Here is a 23,844-nt window from a genome sequence, read left to right on the forward strand (position 1 = left end):
AGTATTAAACAAGAAAGGTGTCTGATAGAAGCTCTGTATGCAATAATAATGAGAGTAGCTCCTTTAAACACTGAAGCTGAGCATACCCATGGAGGGTGAGGTTGAACTCACCCATCAGCAAATATGAAGTGATTTATAATGACGTGAATCACTTAATCCGTGTTTTTGTGTTCACCAGGGTGCGCACTCTAGTTGAACATTTACAAATGCTTTCTACCATTTGATCTATGTGTGTTGATGGCCATCGATCTATGTAGTTCCTAGCTAGACAAAGGAAATATTGAATAGTTAGATGAAAATACAAAGAAAGACTCAAATAAAATAATTGGAATTGTTAACAAAGCAGCTCAGAAAATGTCCGGAACACCATAAACCTAGGGGAATAACTCTTGCCATCTCATTTGCTTCTGTTAAACTCATCTAATGTGAGTCTCGGCCTTACGGCCCCTCACAACCTAGATTGTGGCCTGTTTGATAGAAGAGGGTCTTTCCTCTTCAAAAGAATCATGAGTTGTTATTACAATTGTATTTTTTTCTGAAAAAAGGTCATAGATATAAGGTTGGATACTGCAGTTCTCACCAGTGAACGCATAATACATGTCTGAAGCTAATGATATAAAGAAAGCAGAACTGCTATAGAGAAAATGACAAAAATATAAAATGCCTGTCATTATATAATCTAAAATACACTTAGGGTTCAGAGAATAATATCGGGAAACAACCGTTTAACAAATTATATCCAGGTTGCAGAAAGTAACCACATATGAACACAGTTTCAGCCCAAACACTCATACAGAAAAATCCGAACGAATGGATACATATACAACCTGTAACAAAAGTGCAAACAAGTAATCAGTCCAATACACAATAATTAAGTGGTTAATCTTCGTTTTGTATTTTATGATTTATTATAATTGATGTGTTTTGTCGAGTTCAGGCATTTTATTATACTTCCTCAACACAGGTGTTCATGTGAATGGTGAAACTAGTAAGACTCATTCAAAAACCTCTCCTTTATATTTTCCATCTCGCCATTCACATTTTCAATAGTGAAATCACCAGAAATCACCAGAAAACAGTAGGGAGTAGGAGAAACGATAATATACATCATAATTAGTTGATTTCTAAAACTATGTAACAAACTCTTTAAATATTTCAACATGATACTGGGTAATGTTACACAACCAAAGGGTAAGTAGATGGCGTACACATTATTGCAACTGGCTCTAATTTTAGCCAGGCGTAGACCTGCCATCACTTGGTTGGGACGGTGAGCACCTGATTTCGACCTTTGGAGCAGAAATGTCAAGGAATGGGCTTTGGATGAGGAATCTCACATGAGACTCAGACGGGATGAGAGAGCACAGCAGGACCTTGCAAGGTGGGGAGACCTTTGTGCTGTGATTTTGGACCTTGATGCCGACACTGACTCTAGGGAGAGTGAAGGGTAGGATGACATGTGGAGTGAAGGAGCAGAGGCAGGTGGAGATTAAGGCTACACTTGAAGGAGTTAGTGGCTCCCAAGTGCATCTGTGGAGGTGGGGGGTGCCCATTTTGGGTCGCAGAGGTAATATGTGGGTTGCACCCACAATCGTTCCTTTTTAGAGCTTTTGAGCTTTGTGACCTTTCCCTCCCAAAACTGCTGTTGCCTTGTATTGTGATACTACTGAAAGTAAAGGTTTTAAAAAAATTAAAAAATATATCTCAACAGGAACAGGCCATAAGAATAAAGCAGAATTTAGCAATTCAGAATTGATGCATCAGCACAATTCTAGGCAAACTTTACAGTGCATTCACTGCATAAGTTATGCTCATTTTCCCAATGTCCTGCAGCTTATAGATTCTAGCTGGAGTCCAGAGCAAGGCATCTGATTTAATAAGGAAATGTGGTTTCAACAGAATGCCTGCATCACAGACACTAAGGTTCCAGTTGGATTCAACCCACATGCTGTACTTCTGAGTCTGCACCATTTCCCCGATACCACAACTCAATGTAGGAGAATCAATTCATAACAAGTTAAATGGACCAGTTACAAGTGGTTTGTACATGAGCAAAAATGGTTGTGGGCACCCTCAGTAGAAAACAAATCTCATCATTGGTTCAACTCTGGTTACTGATTCTGCCTTAATTATCTCCTGGCCACAGTCTGCAGCTGCTGAAAGTTAGGAATTTTTCGAGGCTTCCTCTCCAGCCACTGGAAAGAGATGCAGGCTAAAAAACCCATGGCAGAAAGGCTGTTTGGTCTTTTAATTACTGGTCATCCCCTGGAGGTGTCATGCTTACCGTCTTATTTTTTTCTGGGGTTCTCATTCCAAGAAGAGTTTGAGAATGTCACCATGACATCACTATGGTGGGAGCAGCTCAAGGCTATTTCAAGCTTTGCATTCCAACATATCAAAATAGGAGATACAATCCACCATCCTAGGTTAGGAAATCCTATCACATGCCTTGAAAACCCTTAGAAAAAGCTTTCCTCTTGATTGCCATTTTGGATTGAGATAATGGTATGCTCAGCACCATTACCAGTCATTCAGTCAGCATTTTTGGAATGGGAGAAACTGTACACTATCTTGAATTAGACGATACTGTCAATTGACTGTGAGCACGGAATAGGCATTTGTATGGCTTTGTGGTTGATGGGAGTCCTGTAATGTGTGTTAAAGGTTGAACATTATGCAGGTGAAGGGTCGAATCACTGTTGTTTGTGTACCTAGGGCTGAGGTTCCACCAAGTCCCCACTTCCTTCTAGGAAGTCTTTGTTAAATGCTGGCAAAGATTATTCCTATGGTTGTAAAGTGAGGCAAATTTGGAGAAACCTCTTATCCCATGAGGGGGCGTGGCTTGGCCGGCAGCGATGGCGGACGTGTAAACGTGCCGCTCTGCCGAGGCCTTCTATTTCTCCGATAAGACCAGTGCCCCGGAGGGAACCCCCAACAGTAGTGAGGTCACGGGGGGCACCGGAAGGGTCTGTGAGTCCGGGGCGGCTGCCCAGCGTTCCGTGGTGTGGACCAAGGGCGGTTTGTCGGACGCGTGCCACGGGCAGCTGGCTGTGATTTGGTGTCTGCGGCTGGCTTGCGGCGCGGGCCGCGGTGACTGTACATGAGAGGAGATGCGCTCCGGAGGAGTTGGGACATGGTGGCCGAGAGGGGCCGACCGGCTCCGTCGAAGCCTTGGGGCAGATTGGAGGCTGCTGAGGCCCATATGCAAGAGAGGGAAGGCCAAGGAGGGCATGTGATGTAGCGCAACAGTGGGGGAGGAACGTGCCCGACCCCAGCAACGAACGGCACGGCGGGGCCTCCTTTCCTCATGTCCCCCTGACAGAGAGACGCTGGGTGCGCTGGAGCCGGAGTGAGTGCTGGGGACCCCCAGGAAGGGAGCGGAGGGGGGCCAAACAGTGAAGAGGAGGCGGTAGGCCTTAGAGCACGACGGCCCCGGTGCGTGTTGCGGTGATCGGATGGGGTGGAGCGGCACCTGAGGAGGGCCGAAATGTGGCTGCCGATTGGGGTCAGTCGGCTCTGGCAAACAGGCACCTGGGGAGAAACTTAGGGCTGAGGAGGCCTGGAACAGGACAAAGGAAGGCCATGGGAGACACAAGAGGTGACACCATTGGGGACGAGGGGCTTCCCTGGCCCAAGTACGGGGAGAAAAAGGCTGACCCGGGAGTGTGATGCCCTGAGGAGGACACCCCAGAGCAGAGACAGTGAGACACAGAGCACGTGCGGCTGAGTGCGGCTGTGGTCGGCCCAAGGCCCAGAATACAGAACTGGATGAATGACCCATGCTCAAGAACCGAGAGACTGGGCGAACTGAAGCCACTACACTACCGATGAACTGCACTGGTGGGACGTTCTAGGCAGAATAACTGGGGGTGTGCACAGTGACCCTAAGAGCAGAGAGCCCCTGCGGAGGGGAGAGAGAGTGCCCGGAGGTGATCAGAGATCTGGAACGAGCTACACCTGGGGAGGGCCATCCCCCCTGGGCCGCACTGGCACAGAGCAAGTGACGAGGTTGGTGGAGAGGCGAGTGTTGTGACCGTTGCTGGCCCCCGGGGGGAGGGCGCCCCGCCGTTCGGGACTGAATGTCGACCCAAAGCTGCAAGAAGAGTAGGCCACAAGGAAAAGAACACACGGGTGGCCCAGGCACGTTGGAAATCGGTACCCCACGCGTTGCAGGAAACACTAGACAAGATCCTGGGGGCAATAGAGGAGTCCAAAACGACCCTCCAGCAAGAAATTGGCCAGGTGCTGGCGTAACTGGGCCTACTGCGTGCAGACCACCAGAAACTAGCGGACAGGGTCCGAGATGCAGAGACAATGCTCACAGGAATGGCACCAAACCACACTTGAGCAACTGATGGACCCTGTCCAGAGGCTGGAACGCCATGCTGAGGATGCAGAAGGCCACAACCGGCGCAATAATGTGCGTATCATTGGGCTGCCGGAAGGAGCTGAAGGGAACAACGCAGTGACATATCTGGAAACATGGATGTGACAGGTGGTGGCTCCGGACCTATTAACTCCCTTTTTTGCCTTGGAAAGAGCTCATCGTGTCCCGGCGAGACCAGCGGCGCCTGGCCGTCCTCCACGGACTGTGATAGCTAAACTGCTGCACTACCGGGACAGGGACATCCTACTGCAATGCGCAAGGGAGGCAGGCAGTTTCGGGATCGACAACACATCAGTGACCCTATTCCCGGACTTTACGGTGGAAGTACAGGCTAAAAGAGCATCATACATGGCGGTGAAGAGGGCCTTGAGGGATGCTGGTGTCCAGTACTCGCTCTTATTTCCAGCTTGGATGAGAGTAATCTGCGACGGCCACAGTACCTTTTTCCATTCCCCAGAGGAGGCCTGGGAATGGCTAGAAGCACACAAAATGTAACCCTTGGTCCTCGCCTGAGCCGTCGCATAACCAAAAGCGCAAGGGGGAGAGGCGACGCCCGCACACATCACGCACGGGAACCGGGCCAACACCGGCACAGAAGGACCAGGCCAGAAGATCGGCCCTGGAGGTGGTGGCATCGCTACTACTGGGGAGGATGTCGACCGAGGCCAGTGGTGGGGACTCGGACTACCGAATTTGCTCCTCAGACTCAGACTCTCACCATTCTGATGGAGGCCCAATAGTGACCCTGAGAACTGCAGATGACCTGTAAAGAACATACGTGGTAAGCTGAAGCGTTACCCTCCGGGAGCGAGATTTGATAGAAGGCCTACGTGTGGTGAATGTCTCCCCCCCCACTCAGATTCTCGTCCAATGTCCTTAGATGGCGAGAACTCTTTATGACTTAATGTTATTGTTTGGCTCAATGAGCGTAAACTGGACGACCGCCTGTTGCGGTATTGGGAAGAGGGAGTTGGGGTTTGATGTTCCTGTTTGATTACATGCGCAAGGGGTTACTTATTTTGGTATTATGGTATACGGCAAGACTGAAACGTGGCAGAATGCTGGGGACCTTTGGGTCCCACGAGGGTATTGACCCCCTTGGACTTACCACACCTCTATGGCCTACAAGTTGATAACTTGGAACATTCGGGGGCTGGGGTCACTGGTTAAGTGTCATAAAATCCTGTCGTACCTCAAGAGAAGGGGGGTGCATATAGCAATGCTTCAGGAAACACACCTAACCGCACAGGAGGTAGGTAAACTGAGGCGTAGGTGGTGGGGACAACTTTACGCCACTACATACTCGGCATATGCCAGAGGGGTACTGGTTTAGATCAGGGCGGGAGTTCCGTTTGAGGCCATCTCCATAGACATGGATACAGAATGGAGATATGTAATGGTAGAGGGTAGACTACAAGGCAGGCCAGTGGTGTTGGGTTGTATATATGCGCCAAATCAGGATCAGGCTTCCTTTTGGCACGCGTTATCAGCGCGGATGGCCAGGTGCTCCGGAGACCGCTTCTTAACTAGGGGAGATTTTAATTGCACACTGGATCTGGGGCTCAACCGTTTCTTCCCGGCGGCGGCGGCGCACAAAATGGGAGAGGTTCTGAGAGAATGTACGAGGCCAGTGCTTAATTTGTAAATAAAAAAGTGCTGGTGCTCAAAGCTCTCCTCTTAAACACGCGGCTGCTGCACAGCTGCACAGAATACTGAGGTGACATAATCCTGAAGTAATCTCGGGCCTCTTCGATTCATATAAAGCCACTCCCTGCCCCCTTAGCTCACTCTTGCAGCTTTCTACTTTCTCCCTTTGTGACCAATCACAAGTGTGAGAGAGACGACTGGGGACAAAGTTTACTCTCTGGCTGAAATTAATGATGTTTTCAAATCCTACTATACGGCCCTGTATAGACACCAAGAGGACGAATTACCGTGGACAATAGGGGAGCAACTGGAGTCCCTGCCTTTTACGGGCCCTGGGCCTGATGACAGGGGCGGTTTGGGAGAACCGATCTCTCTGGAGGAGGTGAAGGTAGCTATCACACAGATGGCCGCGGGTAAGACTGCGGGCACGGACGGGTTACCCATGGAATTCTATAACACATGCATAGATATATTGCCCCCAGCACTGTTTGAGCTTTATGCGGAAACCTTTTAGAGCGGTACTCTCCCGGGGACCCTGGGGGAGGTGCTGGTGGTCCCGCTGCCCAAGACAAAATCTAAAGAGAGATCGGTGACTGACTTCCGCCCCCTGTCTATGCTGAATTGCGATTTTAAGATCCTCAGCAAGGCGCTGGTGCTCTCTGAGACTCCCAATGATGGCACGGGTGGCCCTGACCAAAATGATAATGGTGCCACGTCTCCTGTATTATTTTACAAACTTACCGTTGACTGTTCCTGGGACATGGTTCAGGGAACTGGATGTGCTCCTTAGGGGACTTGTGTGGGACGGGGGCGCCAACAGACGTGGCTTTCCATTCTTTGTCGGCCTGCATTGGAGGGGGACTAGCGGTCCTGGATTTTGAGCTGTACTACCAGGCATGCCAGCTGCAATGGGTGGCTAGGTGGGTCTCGGGGACATCGGACGGGACTGAGATTGTCCAGTGGAGGGATAGCGACAGAGGCTTTGGTGGTTGACCTGCTGGGTGCTGGAAACTTCAAATCTGGGAAATTGGTCTTGCTGACAGTGGCACTCTCCTGTTGGAAGAGATGCCTGAGGCAGATGGGGGCGAGTGGGCCTATTCTCCTTGGCTTCCGCTGACTGGGATACTGTTCACTGAGGGTGAGTGTTTGCATTGTCAGCACTCCGCCCATCATTCATTTGTGACGCTAATGTTGCCCTAAGTGGGAAGGTTATGCCCAGACGTGGGTCCCGTGCTTCCCATGCCACTGGATTCAAGCTAGCCTGGCTGATGAGGGGTGAAACCCTGAAACCGGTCCCAGGATGCTTGTTTCCAGTCCAGGGAAGACCTGGCCTGGTAGTTCGGGCTGGACTGTTCCCATGGGGAACAGGGTCAAGACTGATTTGCATATGGCTGGGTCCAAACTGGAATGGCATGGGCAGCAAAAAAACAATGGATTAAACCCAGATCTGTGACTGGGGGTGGGTGTTTGCATTGTCAGCACTCCGTCCATCATTCTTTTGTGTTGCTAAAGTTGCCCTAAGTGGGAAGGGTATGCCCAGATGTGTGTCCCGTGCTTCCTATGCCACTGGATTCAAGCTAGCCTGGCTGATGAGGGGTGAAACCCTGAAACCGGTCCCAGGATGCTTGTTTCCAGTCCAGGGAAGACCTGGCCTGGCAGTTCGGGCTGGACTGTTCCCATGGCGAACAGGGTCAAGACTGATTTGCATATGGCTGGGTGTAAACTGGAATGGCATGGGTAGCAAAAAAAACGCTTTTTCGTTTTTCCCTTCCTGCGTCTTTCCCATATGTGTCTTTTGCTCGCAGCAAATGCTTGAGGCAGAAGATTAAACCCCGGCCCTCAAAAATAAGGGCCGGTGCTCAGCACTGGAAACAACAAACACAAATTAAGCACTGGACGAGGCATTGGGGAGTGGAAGACACATGGAGATACAGCACCCACAGACTAGAGACTACTCATTCTATTTGGGATCCACAATAGAATAGATCGGGTGGTGTGCTCCGCCTCCCTTGCTCACGAAATGGTTTCCTCTGAGTATTTGGGCCGCATGATGTCCGACCATAGCCCACTAATGGTCACTTAGCAGAGGACAGAGACGAGGGCCCCAATACTGATGTGGAGACTCCAACCGCGGGCACTGGAGGACCCGGCGTACAGGGAGCAATTACGAACATACCTCAGGGAACATATTAGGACCATCAGAGGCTCCATGGGATCCCGCAGGACGGAATGGGAGACACTTAAGGTGGTGACCAGGGGCCATTGCCTGGGACAGTCAGTGGGGATCAGACGTGCTCTAGTTAGCGAAGTGAATCAGCTGGAAAAGGACCTGCATGATAGGGAGGTTGAGCAAAGAGGGGACCCGGAAACCAGACGCAGACTGTTCAGGGTCAGAGAGACATACCACCAGACACTTGACAGGTTGAGGTGCCACGATTATAGGAAACACATGATGTCCGTGCAGGCTGAGGACAGTAGAGCGGGCAGACTACTTGCCCGGTTGGTATGACCTGCGGGAGGGAATGACCAATCACAAGTGTGAGAGAGACGACTGGGGACAAAGTTTACTCTCTGGCTGAAATTAATGATGTTTTCAAATCCTACTATATGGCCCTGTATAGACACCAAGAGGACGAATTACCGTGGACAATAGGGGATCAACTGGAGTCCCTGCCTTTTACGGGCCTTGGGCCTGATGACAGGGGCGGTTTGGGAGAACCGATCTCTCTGGAGGAGGTGAAGGTAGCTATCACACAGATGGCCGCGGGTAAGACTGCGGGAACGGACGGGTTACCCATGGAATTCTATAACACATGCATAGATATATTGCCCCCAGCACTGTTTGAGCTTTATGCGGAAACCTTTTAGAGCAGTACTCTCCCGGGGACCCTGGGGGAGGTGCTGGTGGTCCCGCTGCCCAAGACAAAATCTAAAAAGAGAGATCGGTGACTGGCTTCTGCCCCCTGTCTATGCTGAATTGCGATTTTAAGATCCTCAGCAAGGCGCTGGTGCTCTCTGAGACTCCCAATGATGGCACGGGTGGCCCTGACCAAAATGATAATGGTGCCACGTCTCCTGTATTATTTTACAAACTTACCGTTGACTGTTCCTGGGACATGGTTCAGGGAACTGGATGTGCTCCTTAGGGGACTTGTGTGGGACGGGGGCGCCAACAGACGTGGCTTTCCATTCTTTGTCGGCCTGCATTGGAGGGGGACTAGCGGTCCTGGATTTTGAGCTGTACTACCAGGCATGCCAGCTGCAATGGGTGGCTAGGTGGGTCTCGGGGACATCGGACGGGACTGAGATTGTCCAGTGGAGGGATAGCGACGGAGGCTTTGGTGGTTGACCTGCTGGGTGCTGGAAACTTCAAATCTGGGAAATTGGTCTTGCTGACAGTGGCACTCTCCTGTTGGAAGAGATGCCTGAGGCAGATGGGGGCGAGTGGGCCTATTCTCCTTGGCTTCCGCTGACTGGGATACTGTTCACTGAGGGTGAGTGTTTGCATTGTCAGCACTCCGCCCATCATTCATTTGTGACGCTAATGTTGCCCTAAGTGGGAAGGTTATGCCCAGACGTGGGTCCCGTGCTTCCCATGCCACTGGATTCAAGCTAGCCTGGCTGATGAGGGGTGAAACCCTGAAACCGGTCCCAGGATGCTTGTTTCCAGTCCAGGGAAGACCTGGCCTGGTAGTTCGGGCTGGACTGTTCCCATGGGGAACAGGGTCAAGACTGATTTGCATATGGCTGGGTCCAAACTGGAATGGCATGGGCAGCAAAAAAACAATGGATTAAACCCAGATCTGTGACTGGGGGTGGGTGTTTGCATTGTCAGCACTCCGTCCATCATTCTTTTGTGTTGCTAAAGTTGCCCTAAGTGGGAAGGGTATGCCCAGATGTGTGTCCCGTGCTTCCTATGCCACTGGATTCAAGCTAGCCTGGCTGATGAGGGGTGAAACCCTGAAACCGGTCCCAGGATGCTTGTTTCCAGTCTAGGGAAGACCTGGCCTGGCAGTTCGGGCTGGACTGTTCCCATGGCGAACAGGGTCAAGACTGATTTGCATATGGCTGGGTGCAAACTGGAATGGCATGGGTAGCAAAAAAACGATGGATTAAACCCAGATCTGTGACTGGGGGTGAGTGTTTGCATTGTCAGCACTCCGTCCATCATTCTTTTGTGTTGCTAATGTTGCCCTAAGTGGGAAGGGTATGCCCAGACGTGGGTCCTGTGCTTCCCATGCCACTGGATTCAAGCTAGCCTGGCTGATGAGGGGTGAAACCCTGAAACCGGTCCCAGGATGCTTGTTTCCAGTCCAGGGAAGACCTGGCCTGGCAGTTTGGGCTGGACTGTTCCCATGGGGAACAGGGTCAAGACTGATTTGCATATGGCTGGGTCCAAACTGGAATGGCATGGGCAGCAAAAAAACGATGGATTAAACCCAGATCTGTGACTGGGGGTGAGTGTTTTCATTGTCAGCACTCCGTCCATCATTCTTTTGTGTTGCTAATGTTGCCCTAAGTTGGAAGGGTATGCCCAGACGTGGGTCCCGTACTTCCCATGCCACTGGATTCAAGCTAGCCTGGCTGATGAGGGGTGAAACCGTCCATCATTCTTTTGTGTTGCTAATGGGATACCGTTGAATACATCGGGCGAAACCCTAAGTGGGGGCCAGGTCAGGGCTTGGAGCCAGGCTGGAGTGTTGACGATAGGAGATCTCTTTAAAGATGGGGTACTGAGACCCTTCAAGAGACTAGTGGATGAGGAGGAGATCCCCGCGGGCCAATTTTTGATATACCAGACGATGGTCCTCGCGGTGAGACCACTATAGTCAACAGTGAACGCGGGACCGGAGACCCATGCCATATTACATTTGCTTCTGACAGAGGGAGCGGACAGCCATCTGGTCACCAAACTCTACAAGGCTTCTATTTATGCCACCCTAAAACCCTTACAGACCCTGCGGGCGAAATGGGAGGAGATAGGGGATAGGGAGCTAACGAATACGGAGTGACAGAGGGTGCTAGCGTATATTCGGAAAGTATCTAGAAACACCCGGTTTCAATATATCCAATATAATTACATCCACAGAACATACCTCACCCCACACAGGCTCAGAGTGATATATGGGGAGAGCCCAGGGACTGCCCCAGATGTCAGGCGGCAGACCCAGGCTTTTACCACATGGTCTGGGACTGCACCAGCATTCAGGGGGGATGGACCCAAGTACTGAAGAACCTGGGGGAGACCCTTGGCACCAGACTCCACATGAGCCCCCACTCGTGCCTGCTGGGGTTACACGGAAGGCCAGCATCCAAGAAAGTAGGCAGTAGGTTTATAGATCTTGCAATGATTTTGTATAGACGCCGGATAGCATTGACCTGGAAATCCCTGGTGGGGCCTAAAATTACGGATTGGAGAGCAGATGTATCGCTATGGGCCCAAGCTAAGCTACAGGCACTTCAGAGAGAGGAGGCACGGGGGGTTCCGACTAAACACATAGCCCCACTATGGAAGGAGATATTGGAGGCCTCGGAGGTCCGAGGGGGTGGAAGACCTTAGGAGGATGATCACGACAGCATGCCAAGGGAAGAGGCCGAGTTGAGAGGTGAAGGGAGAGAGGAGGATACAGGGGGCCAGGCACTAGGGAGAGAGGAGGTGGGAGCAATGGAGCACTAGCCAGTTGGGTAGGACATATCTGGATGAGGGTAGACCAATCCTGGAAACCCTGCGGATGGACAGAGCCACGTTGCCCTAGATGAGAAAGATCCCTACGAGGATGGGAGGATCTACACTTGTAGGGCAAGACAGGAATACGTCCAAGTGGACCCCAATGGTAAAGTGGTCTACATCCATTGGAGAGATGGGATCTCAATGCTGTCATTTGTCCCACTTGCGCATGGTTTTGTTTTGTTTTGTTTTGTTTGGTTTTCTTTACTTAGTTTTTCTTTCCTCTTTTTAGTAGTTAAAGTCCATATATTCTACTGATCAGGTGGTCACAGTACAGGGGGGGATGATGAATCCATGAGCATGAATAAAACGTGAGAATAGACTCGAAGTGTACAGGTTAGACGACATCACGACTACACAGTTATAGCAATAATATTGTCATAAGTGTGCGATCGGACTGTAGAGCATGAATCTGTAACTATGGCCTGTTTGGAAGAATACGCGTATGTACCAATGATCACTAACAGATGCAAAAAAAATAAAAAATCAATAAACAAAGTTAAAAAAAAAAAAGGTTATCCCATGACTGGTCCACACAACCAGGCTGTTTTCAAGAAAACAGTCGGATACCACAGATATGGCCAGGGATGGGTTGGAGGGCCATGCCATGGTTAGGGGAGGGCTGGACCTTGGGTGCGGGCTCTACAGCACTTGGATAGTACTTAGAGGTTGAGGGATAGGGAGCAGGTGTGAGGACAAGGGGTCATCACATGTACCTGGCAGGAATGGGGTAATGTGACGGGGGTGATGCAAGGGATGAAGAGTCAGGGAGTGGACATGCCATGATGAAACATTCCACTCAGTGCTCTTTGAGAAAGCATGAATGGTTTCCTGCTACTTTAAAGGCCCACCAAAGCTGCATCTCTCTTCTATATTTTGTGAGTAAAGTTCAGAATTGATTTTAAAAACAAATGGCAATGTTAGAACTCAACGTATTTCACAATTAATCACACTGCTATTCCGAGTCCAAATTCCACATTTTGTAGTCTATTTCTATCCTGATAACCAAAACCTTTTCCTTTAATTTCGGAACGCTGTTGACCCCAATGTATGAGGGATCTGGGAGTTTCTAATAGTGTGACAAGCTCATTGATGGCCCTCTATCCTTTTAGGTTGACATCGTTTATAGCATTGCCCTTACTTTAAGTCTTTGTCAGCTAATCTTCTAGCATGCTTTATGGATCTCGCCCTCAGCTCTGGCGTTTATTTGGGCGCCATGTGTGTGACTTTTAAGATGGTCATTATTATCGTGTGGGAAGAGGTTCTGTGTTTTCTTTGAATTTACTCTCAAGGGGTGACAAACAAAGCATGGCCGATGTGGGAACTGTACTCTGACAAAGTGCTATTCCCACAGAGAAACATATGCAGACGAGGGCTCCAAAGGAGGTGTGATGTGTCTACAGCATGACTGGTGCAAATATCTGAGGGAGCCTGGCACATGGCTGAGGTAGCAGTTGGAACCTTCTTCCCATTTTAATTTAGGAATCATCTTTCATGTGGTGCTTTCACTTCAGGCAGCCAAGGCCCTCCGTGCACATGTAGTTCATCTTGTGCTTAGGACTGACCCTGGGTGCATTTTGGGAGGCTTGATCCTTTATGGTCAACTGAACCCTGGTGGAAAAAATATGAATTTCACATTGTAAGGACTTGGAACCATAAGTGGAATGTTTTGTTTTACATGGTGCAGGCTGGTCGGATATAGGGCCTCATTATGACCCTGGCGGGCGGCGGAGGCCGCCCGCCAGGATCCCGCCCTCCAAATTACTGCGCCGCGGTCAAAAGACCGCGGCGGGTATTACGAGTTTTCCCCTGGGCTGGCGGGCGGTTCCAGTTAAACCGCCCGCCAGCCCAGGGGAAAACGACCTTCCCACGAGGATGCCGGCTCGTAATCGAGCCGGCGGAGTGGGAAGGTGCGACGGGTGCTACTGCACCCGTCGCGTATTTCACTGTCTGCAAGGCAGACAGTGAAATACATTTTGGGGCCCTCTTATGGGGGCCCCTGCCGTGCCCATGCCATTGGCATGGGCACGGCAGGGGCCCCCAGGGGCCCCGCGACCCCCCCTACCGCCATCCTGTTCATGGCGGCTTTCCCGCCATGAACTGGATGGCGGTAGGGGGGGTCAGAATCCTCATGGCTGCGGAGCGCGCTCCGCAGCCATGGAGGATTCCAATGAGCAGCGGAAAGTCAGCGGGAGACCGCTGACTTTCCGCTTCTGACCGCGGCTGAACCGCCGCGGTCAGAATGCTCATTGGAGCACCGCCAGCCTGTCGGCGGTGCTCCCGTGGTCGGTGGCCCTGGCGGCCACCGGCCGCCAGGGTCAGAATGACCCTCATAGTCTTTTCTTTCGGTCATCCCACTCGGTTAGAGTGGCCAGGTATTTTGGATCTGTCCTAATTTTCATAGAGGGTGACTAAAAACACTCAGAATCACGTTTTATGTGTTTTAAAGCAGTACAAGGTCGCAGCTCTTATCACAAAGCAATTTAATTAACAGTTAAAACTCTGGGCTTAAAAATAGCATTTTATTTTCTTAGTACCTCATTGTCTGTTTTTCACTGTTAATGTGCCTCTCAGATGAGGTAAACCTGCAGTCCTTCTTCTATTTTTGTAAAATGTCTCGTTTTTTAGGGTCGAGCCTGCAATAGCATGCGCTAACCCTGTTAGAAAAGGGCTCAGAGCCCCACCCATGTCACGTCAGTGTCTTTCATTTGTTCGTGGGCTTGCCTTTTCAAATCTGCTTGCTTTCATTAGTAGATGGCATGCATACGTCATGCCTTTTCTGGGGTTAGCCCTCCTCGAGAGCAGCGACCAAGTACTGAAAACATACGAGGTTCGCTGTTTTCCATCCAGTTTGTGGACTACTTTTTCTCTTTTTTCGCAGAGCGATCTCGCTTGGCAGAAGTCGAGAGCTTTGCATGACATCGACCCTGAGACCGTTTCTATTTCCATTTCCATTTTTTAGCAGTGCGATCGCGCTCGTTTTTTTTTAATTTAATGAGGCAAGAAAAGTCCGGCTGGGAGTTTACAACTGCTAATGGCTCTAACTTGGAGAAATGCGAGACCCGTTGCAGTGCAAATGCTTGTTTTTGTTGTTTTCAAAACCTGGCCCCCCTACACTGGGTCCCCTGTAACTTAGCAAATGTCTTCAGTTTAGATCTTTGCATAGTCGAAGTTGCCATTGGCTGGTTGTGGAGTGGTAGTGCAGTGGAGCAGATTTAGTGCACGGCTTGCCCTAATCTTCTGAAGTGATTTGAATTTCTGACACCCAGCTGGGACATGCCTAAAAGGTCAGACATTTCAAGTATCATCGACATTGACAAGTTTATCTTCCATCCTGTCCCCTTCCATCGTGAAAATGAGCTTGCATCTTTTTTAACAGATTTCCTAATGCCTTTCAACACTGACATTTGCATAGTTTTCAGAGACATGTTGTCCTATTCAGAAATTTAAAATTGTTTTTATTGCGTGGTTTTATTTTGCTCTCAGTTTTCTCATTTAACAAATATACTTGGGAGTCATCAAATCATAATTGTGGCTTCACAGTACAATAGGGGACAGATTTATGGAGCCCTTACGTCGTTCCAGGGGAAAAATGCTGCATCATTTTTACAAAGTGTCATAATGCATGCATTGCGCCACTTTGTAACTCCTTGCGCCACATTATGCCTGCGCCAGGGTTCCTGCGTGGGCGGGTGAAAAAATGTCACAAAGGAATCTATGAGATTCCTTTGTGCCATTTTTATCAGCATTTTTTTAATGCCTGCTACGTGCAGGCATTAAAAAGAGGCTCCCATTGATTACAATGGGCCTCTGGGTGCTTGGCAGGATTAGTGTCTTCATTTTTTACACCAATCCTGCAAAGAGCTGGACTAACGTAAAAAGTTATGACGGTAGTCACCCTAACTACCACCATGGTAGTGCTAGGGGGGCGCTAAGGAGGGCATGAAAAATGGCGCTGCACTAGATGCAGCTCCACTTTCCATAAATGTGCCCTTAGATTTCTTATTCCAGTATATATAATGTGTACCAGATCGATCATAAAGACCAGTAGATAATTCCCACATAGTAGAACAGACATGGGTCCAATTTTTAAATGCAATATTTAAACCAGCAGCAATCGGGCCTAGAGAGGAAAAACCTATAAGTGAAAACATGAGGAAGGGGGCATAGAAACCAAAGACAGCATTTTAGAAGCTTCCCGGAGAATGAAATAAGTAAAATAGTATTAAATTCCAGGAGGGATGGTGCTCCAGGACCAAATGGGCTTCCTCAAGCTTTGTATTTGTCAAACATAGACTTATGGATAACAGGACTAGCTACAGTTTATAACTGTGTGCTACAACAGCAGATAGTGTCAGATTCATGGCGGGGCTCTACAATAAACCCTGTATATAAGAAAGGTAACAGATGCACTGGAAAAGTATCGTTGATAATGCTACAAGACATAGAAGCAAAGTATTTTGCTAGCCTACTACTAAGTGAACTACAAGAAAGGGCAATGAATAGAAAGATTGTCCCACTAAATCAAACTGGATTCACACAAGGAGTAGGAACAGAAACTAATATATTAGCATTATCGTTGTTAATGGATAAACAAACCCTAAAGAAGTTATCAACGTACCTTTGCTTTGTCGACTTTAAATCAGCCTTCGACTCTGTAAGTCGAAATTTACTATGGAGAAAGCTCACAGCATTAGGCATTCCATCAAGTCGTCTCAAAGCTGTACAGCTCCTGTACATTGATACTTGGGTGAGGATACGGATAGGGGACTGGTCTGTCTTGTCAAGAAAAATAGATACCTTTCAAGGGCTAAAGCAAGGCTGTGTCCTGGCACCCTATCTTTTTAATCTGTTCTTAGCAGACCCATCACAAGAACTAAAAGCAGTAAACTCACATGCACCGAGACTAGGCCAGATGTCTACAGCTAATCTGCTATATGCAGACAATGTTGTTCTGATAAGCCAAACGCAAGTCGGGCTTCAAAGACTACTGAGAGGGCTAGCAAACTACTCAAAGGAAAATGGGCTAACAGTAAATTTAGAAAAGACCAAGGTAATGGAATATAGCCGAAGGATAAATAAAAAACATAGATGGTTCATGAACGGAGAACAGATGGAGTTAGTCCAATCCTATCGCTACCTGGGAGTACGGTTTAATAAGCGGGGCTGCTTCACTCAACATAGGGAGGAGTTAAAAAGGAAAGGTCTAACATTGCACATAGCGCTCTCAACCCTAAAAAGAACCTTGACGAGCCCTAGCATTCTTTCATTATTAAGGGTGATATCAGCCAAAGTGGCACCTATCTTAACGTATGGCAGTGTTGCACTGCAAGGGCGCGATGCACTATGTCTAACTACAAGTGTAATAAGAACATATAGGCAGTTATTTTGCTTACCTCTAAACGCATCGCAAGCACAAATACGCTTGAAGTGTGGGCTAATAAACCAGACAATAGCTAGAAAATGGGTCTACACGAAAACTTGGTATAGAATAAAAACAATTAAGAGGAATGACCTGTGTCAGGTTTTGTGGCAAGAACTCCAAAGAAATAGTGAGCATCCCGCTGCGCTCTATTTGGACAAAGCAATAAATGATTTAGGGCTGCATGAAAGTTCGGAAAGTAACCTATCTGTAGCATGTTTCAAAAGAGTAGTAAACACCAAAACTAAGACGCTTTCTTTATTGAATGACAAAGAAATATTATTGAAAGGATCACATGCTTGGGGGGGGGTGTTAAACGATTATAAATGCCTACGACAGCAGCTCTACTTTAAAGAAGGCTGGTCCCCTGTCCTAAGAATGGAATTTCTGTATTCCCTACTAGGAAAGTTACCTGGTGATAATAAATACTACTCAGGGAGGAAGGTGAGCTCGAACGAGATTTGTAGGTTATGTAATAAGGGGAGGAGGAATTTGATTCACCTTTTATGTCTGTGCCCTGCCTTAGAGCAAGAGAGAAAATGCTTGCTAAAATTACTTTTTAATCAACGTGGTATAAGGACATGCAGACAAGCACTAATAGCATGCCTAAAACCAGGCGACCCAATACTGAACTCCTGTATGGTGAAAATTTTAAAGAAGGCTGAGAATTTATTTTTGGAAATGAGTGAATAGACAAATTTTGCCTTTTTAAACTGTATTTTTATTTAAGAATTGTAATATTTATGCATTTTATATGTTAAAAAGTCTTTGATTTTATGCTGGCAACATACAGCACACCTTGTAATGGGTTTTATTAACTATACAATAAAGATTATTCAGTTAGAATTCAGTTCATTCAATGTGTACCAGATGTGCTCTGGTGAAAGTGGGGATCATCCAAAGACAAAGCTGCTGACCAGGGTTAGATAGTTGGGAACCCTTTCTGTGTGACATGTCTTTCTCTCAATCTGGACACTGCGGGTGTATGTCGTGATTCTGTGATCAGAAACCTCAGGACTCCTCTGGTCTTTGTCCTTAGATTTGTTTGACACATTGATGGTGCACTCATTGGAGATGTTCTGGAGAGATGAGGTTGGTGTCCACTTTACAAAGCAATGCGTGGGTGGTTTTCTTTTGAGACATATCAGTGTCGTTTTGATAGACTTCTTCATTGACAATAGAATGGGAATCTTTAGTGTCACATTGGCCTGTACAGAAAAACCTCTCCTGGTTGGTGAGAGAGCAAAAGGCTGGGAAACATTGGGTGCACTTGTGACAGGGTGTAAGGAAATGCTGGAAATGGCTCTTTCTGCAGGGTTATGCCCAAACATTTTGCCTTTCACCTCCTATTTTTGTGACCTTCTTTCTGTTGGTTTTAGACCTCTGGGCACTTTACCACTGCTAATCAGTGCTAAAGTGCATGTGCTCTCTTCCCCTAAATCATAGTATAATTGGTTTCTACCTATTTGGAATATTTGATTTACCTGTAAGATCCTTGTTAAGTGGTATACCATATACCCAGGGCTTGTAAATTAAATTATATTAGTGGGCCTGCAGCACAGATTGCGTCACCCATGAAGTAGCCTTTCCAACTTGTTTCACTCCTGCCACTGCAGTGCCTGCATACGCAGTTTACTGCCATATTGACTTGGCAAGTACTTGTCAAGGCCTAAACTTTCTTTTTACTACACCTATGTCACCCATAGATACCCCTGTGGGCAGGGTGCTGTGTATGTAAAAGGTAGGACATATGTTTTTATGTGCTACATGTCCTAGCAATGACAAACAGCCTATTTTGTTTACACTGTTGTGAGTGCTGCTCCTCTCATAGGTTTCCATTGTGAATTCCCTTCTATATGTCTAAGTGGCAATTTCTGATCCGTAAGGAGTAACGTGGGCATGTTTAGTATATTTGGAATGGCAGTGAGAAATCCTGCTTACTGGTGCAGGTGGATGTTACATTACTATTTTGGAAATGCCACTTTTAGAAAGTAGGCATTTATCTGTACTTACAACTCTGGTGCTTTGCAGCCTGACTCCAATCCACGTCTAGGGCAGAGTGACAGCTCCACTTTCAGCATGCTCAGTCAGCCATCCATGAGGGAGGGTTAGGTTTGAGAGGGTTACATCTGCATTCATCTACATACTGATGGTCTTCCTGGGCTGAGAGAGAGTGAGGGAGGGGCGCACATTACACTTGAATAGGCTGTGTCCTGCACTCACACAAAGGGCTTGTTTACCCCCTACTGATGTCTGGAGCCAGCATAGGGGAGAAGGGAAAATCTTGGAAGTGGTCAGATCTGGCTGGAACCTTCTCTCACCTTCTAGAAGCTGGGCACCTAGAGTATAAGTACAGGGGCTCTCACCCCATGATTTTAGAGCACTTTTGGAAATGGGAGTGAGCCTCTGTCAGAAGGACTACAAGACTGCAAAAAGGACTCAGCTGGATTGCTCTTCTGTGGATGCCCTACTACCAGTGGCGGCTGCCACTGAATGGGGGTGGCGGGGCTAAAAAAATATAGAAATGAAAAACACTTACCTGCTCCTTTGGGAGACGTGTTTGTATCTCCTCTGTCCTCGTTCTCTTCCCTCTCTTCCCTCCAACACACAGGCTCCCACACTCACCTATGCCAATCACGACGCTGCTGTCACCAGCACCACACAGGTAGTGGGACCCTGTGCAGTTTCTCCTCCCGACTGTGCAATACAGCCGGGTGGAGAAATGCAAAGTGCGCATGTCTGTGTGGCCGGCCCAACATGGCCGGCCAAACAGACAGGGGCACTTATGGTGCACATACCACTCCTCCTCCAGCCCTCATCCAGCCCAGCCCTGCCTGCAATAACCTGGCTCCAAATGAAAAATAAAAGGATATTAACATTGCGTTATCATCATTTTATTTTTGTGGGACGACGCTCCTCTGCCTTAGTGGAGGAGCCACTGCAACCTGCTATCCTGCTGTCTGTGGGGTGGCATAAAGGACTCCCCGGATTGCTTTTCTGCTTGTTGCCCTGCTGTCAAATACTCCCTGACTTTGGTTCCCCTGGGCACTGCTGGGCTGCCAGGAGGAACCGCCAAATAGCCACTGGCTTCATTGTGCTGGCCTGCCTACCCCCCTTCGTGCCTCCCAAGGAGCCCTGGGCATGGGAAGTGCTGTCTCCAGCTCCATAGCACTTTCTACAATCAGCATGTGGAGAGCTCTTGATTTCCACCATTCCTCCTGACAGAGTTATCGAGTGGCTTCATATCCTTACTTTGTTAGTGCTACTAGCATGGGTCGAGTCCCCCATTCACCACTGTCTGCTAGCTGGTACACGGTGAGAGCCTTCTGGACTGTAGTCCATGGTGAGAGCTGTGGCACCTGCAGCTCCATTCTCCCCTGACTCACGCTGCACGAGCCAAGCCACCCCCACCATCGCTGGCCCTCCCGCTGCCTGCGGCGCACTGAACAAGGCTTGTCCACCGAAGGAAAAGACCAGCGTTGACCTGTGAGCGCCGACTCAGAGAGACCGAGCACAGCGCCATGCCTAGTCCCTGGGGTGCTCTTAAGGAGTTGTGAGGTGCTCCCCCGGTAGGCGGCCTTGATTGAGCTCCACCATACCAGGAAAGCTTCCCAGTCGGCGGGTGAAGAGCGGAGAAGAGTTGATTGGACCTCAAAGGTCCTGGGGACGTCTTCCTGCTCTCCTCTGCAAGCAAATTAGTGCGAATCCTCCGCATCGCCTCACACTTGGATGGGGGAGTAGAGAGGGCCCAGCAAGGTCTTCCCCCTGATTCCTGCAGATTGTGTTTTGCCCTGTGCCTCCCAGTACCTTTTTTATTATTATTAGTGTAGTTTTCCCTTACTTAGGCAACGGACTGCTCTGATCCTTACTGGGGGCTCTGCTGTCCTTCCGCTCTGGCCAGAAAGAAGCACCTGGGCCACCCCCAACCGAAACCCCTGAAACTACACAGAACTATTGTATTACACCTGTTATGAGCACGGTCAGACCTGTGCCTTCTGTTTAAGTAGCGCTGAACGCATTCCTGCCAGTGCTGCCTTATTACTTACAACGTGCATAACTTCAAAAGCCTGGCTGTGTATCGGGATACAATTGTTGGAACATTGCTACTAGAGTTATCTTATAACGGGCATTAGGAGCGCATATGCTCTGTGTCCTAGGTTGTAACTGCAAGTTGTGTGATTTTTCCCAACCCAACCTGCATCTCCTGCACTAATGATGTGATGGATGGCGATCGTAGTCTTGCCAGGTCCAGGATGTGGGTACTCCCAGAGTAATGCTATTATATGAAATCATGTATAATTCACACTTTGTGCATAATGTGCAAAGCTCTTATAACCATGTTGTTTTGCCTTGCCAGGATAACTAGTCTATCATGATAACTGCATAATATGCACATTAATGTATTCTGACATGATGTTTGGTAACCCAACAGTAGTTCCCTTATTGCGCTTATGATTATGGTCATAACGATCGCCTAAGGACAAAGTAACCACTGAGTTATGTCCTATTGGTCTATGATCTGTGCACAATATATTTTATATTTTTATATATAATATTGTGTGGAGTCTCTTTTGTGGTGCATTTATTGTGTCATTGATGTGAGTGTGCTGAGCAAACGCTTTACACATGACCTTTGAAGAAAAGCCTGACTGCTCTTTGTCAAACTACCAGTGGGTGAGCACAGGTTATCTTTGGTGTGTAACTTACTCACCCTGACTTGAGTGGTGGATTCTGCTTGGCTGAGGTACATACCCTAGCCAGCCAGAAATCCCATTTCTAACAGGAAATGCCTCTTTTTGCATGTTCACCTCCACATTTTTGGATTGATGCTGCTGGTTTTTTGACCCTGAGAGTGCATTGAGGCCTGCTAACCAGACCTCAGTGCTAGTGTTCTGGCCCTATACAAATTGCATGTTGATTTGGATACACCCAATTGGCAAGGACTGACTTACTTATAAGTCCCTAGGATATGGTATCCGGGGCTTGTAAGGCAGAGTGTCCACTCAGGCTGAAGCACTGTTTGTGCCACTCTTGTGTGACAAGGTACAAAATGGACCCCAACCTGCCACTGGAGACTCGAGAGACAGTGTTTTCACCCCATCCCTTAACACTGCATATAGTTCTCCCCTAAAGAAGGCCTACAGAGCCCTATGGCAGGAAGCTGTATTTTGTTGAGTAAGACATATATATTTTTATGTCTTAGCAGCAATGCTTCCAAATTGTTGTTTTGCTGTGGATAAAGTTACTAGCTCCATTGGCTAACACAGGGTACTCAGTTTTGCATTCCAACCCGAATAACTCTTGAAAGGGACTACCAAACTGGGTCATGTAGGGTATCAAATTAATCATGGCATTAAACTTGACCTGAAGCCCAGGTCGAACTTAATACCACTATTAATGGTATGTTACTTTTAGAAAGTTGCCACTCTGTGCTCTAGCTAACCCAGTGGCCTCACAAAGGCACTTGCACACAGACTGCCTCGGAAGACGTGTGAACGACTCCTCAGCACAGGAACAAAGGAAGTTGCCATGGAGCGAGATGTCACTTCCTCCCCAGGATGGCCACTCAAGGGTGTTAGCCCAAAAGGCCAGATTCAAAGGAGAAGCCCTCTTTGTGAGGGAAGTAGTGCCAACAACAAAATGCCTTTTGCTCCTGCAGACAAAGTGGAGACAGGGCCAAAGAGGGAAACCTCGCCCCCACTGTATGTGTGTAGCCCTCTGGTAGCCACACTTCTAGGGTGAGCCACCAAAGTCCTGGCAACCGAGGAAGGGTTGTGGCATCTTAAAAGGGGCAAGTATGTGGCACTCTGGGATAGCCAGATGCCACACATTGAAGGAACTTCATCCCTAGGTAGGAGGGGAACCAGTAGCCCATTGACTAGTGACCATGTGGTCCTCTCCGAGCACTTGCTTGGGATAAATATGGCACCCCTGGCACTCTGACCCTTAGAACATGCTGGAATTAGAGACAAGACCGAAGAAGAACTGTCCAGCTGCCCTTGAACCCTCACAAAGAGAGGCTGCACTTTTGGAAGGACTGGACCGGCTGCACTTTGGGCTGCCAAAGTTTGGAATATGCCTACACCTGCTGGCTAGGGGAAAGGTTGATTACCGACATCCAACAACAGCAATGACTTCAAGGATCAGTTGGCTGATGTCCTGGAGCCAGTTCCCGAGACACAAGAGCTGAAGACGCTCAAATCGCTAAGTTGGTAACCACCGCAGACATTTTGCTGCTACCAGTTGCTGGGCACACCAGAGAATGAATCTGAGATAGCCAAAAGTTACAACCTAATGTGCCTGACCTGGGAGTGCTATCAGAGTCTGGATTAATTGCACCCAAGTGACACTAGCCCCTACCTAAGGATTTCGCCCCAACCGTAGTGCAGACTGACCAGCAGCCCTGCAACGGCTGGCCTGCTACTGCAGCATAGAGCACTTTGAGGTACCCCAAACTCTGTAGCCAAGTTCACTCCACTTCACCCTTGGACAGAGGAGCATCCACAAAGACACCTCTGTCGACCGCACCAAAAATAGAGCATCCTTAGGGAAATGGCCTTTTCTACACAGCCGGACCAACACGTAGTGTAGCCACGCAAGCATTACCACACTTGCCTGAACCACGCATGTGCCTGAATCACGCAAATGCATGGTTAAGGC

Source organism: Pleurodeles waltl, chromosome 4_1, assembly GCF_031143425.1.
Source record: "Pleurodeles waltl isolate 20211129_DDA chromosome 4_1, aPleWal1.hap1.20221129, whole genome shotgun sequence".
Lineage (NCBI taxonomy): Eukaryota > Metazoa > Chordata > Amphibia > Caudata > Salamandridae > Pleurodeles > Pleurodeles waltl.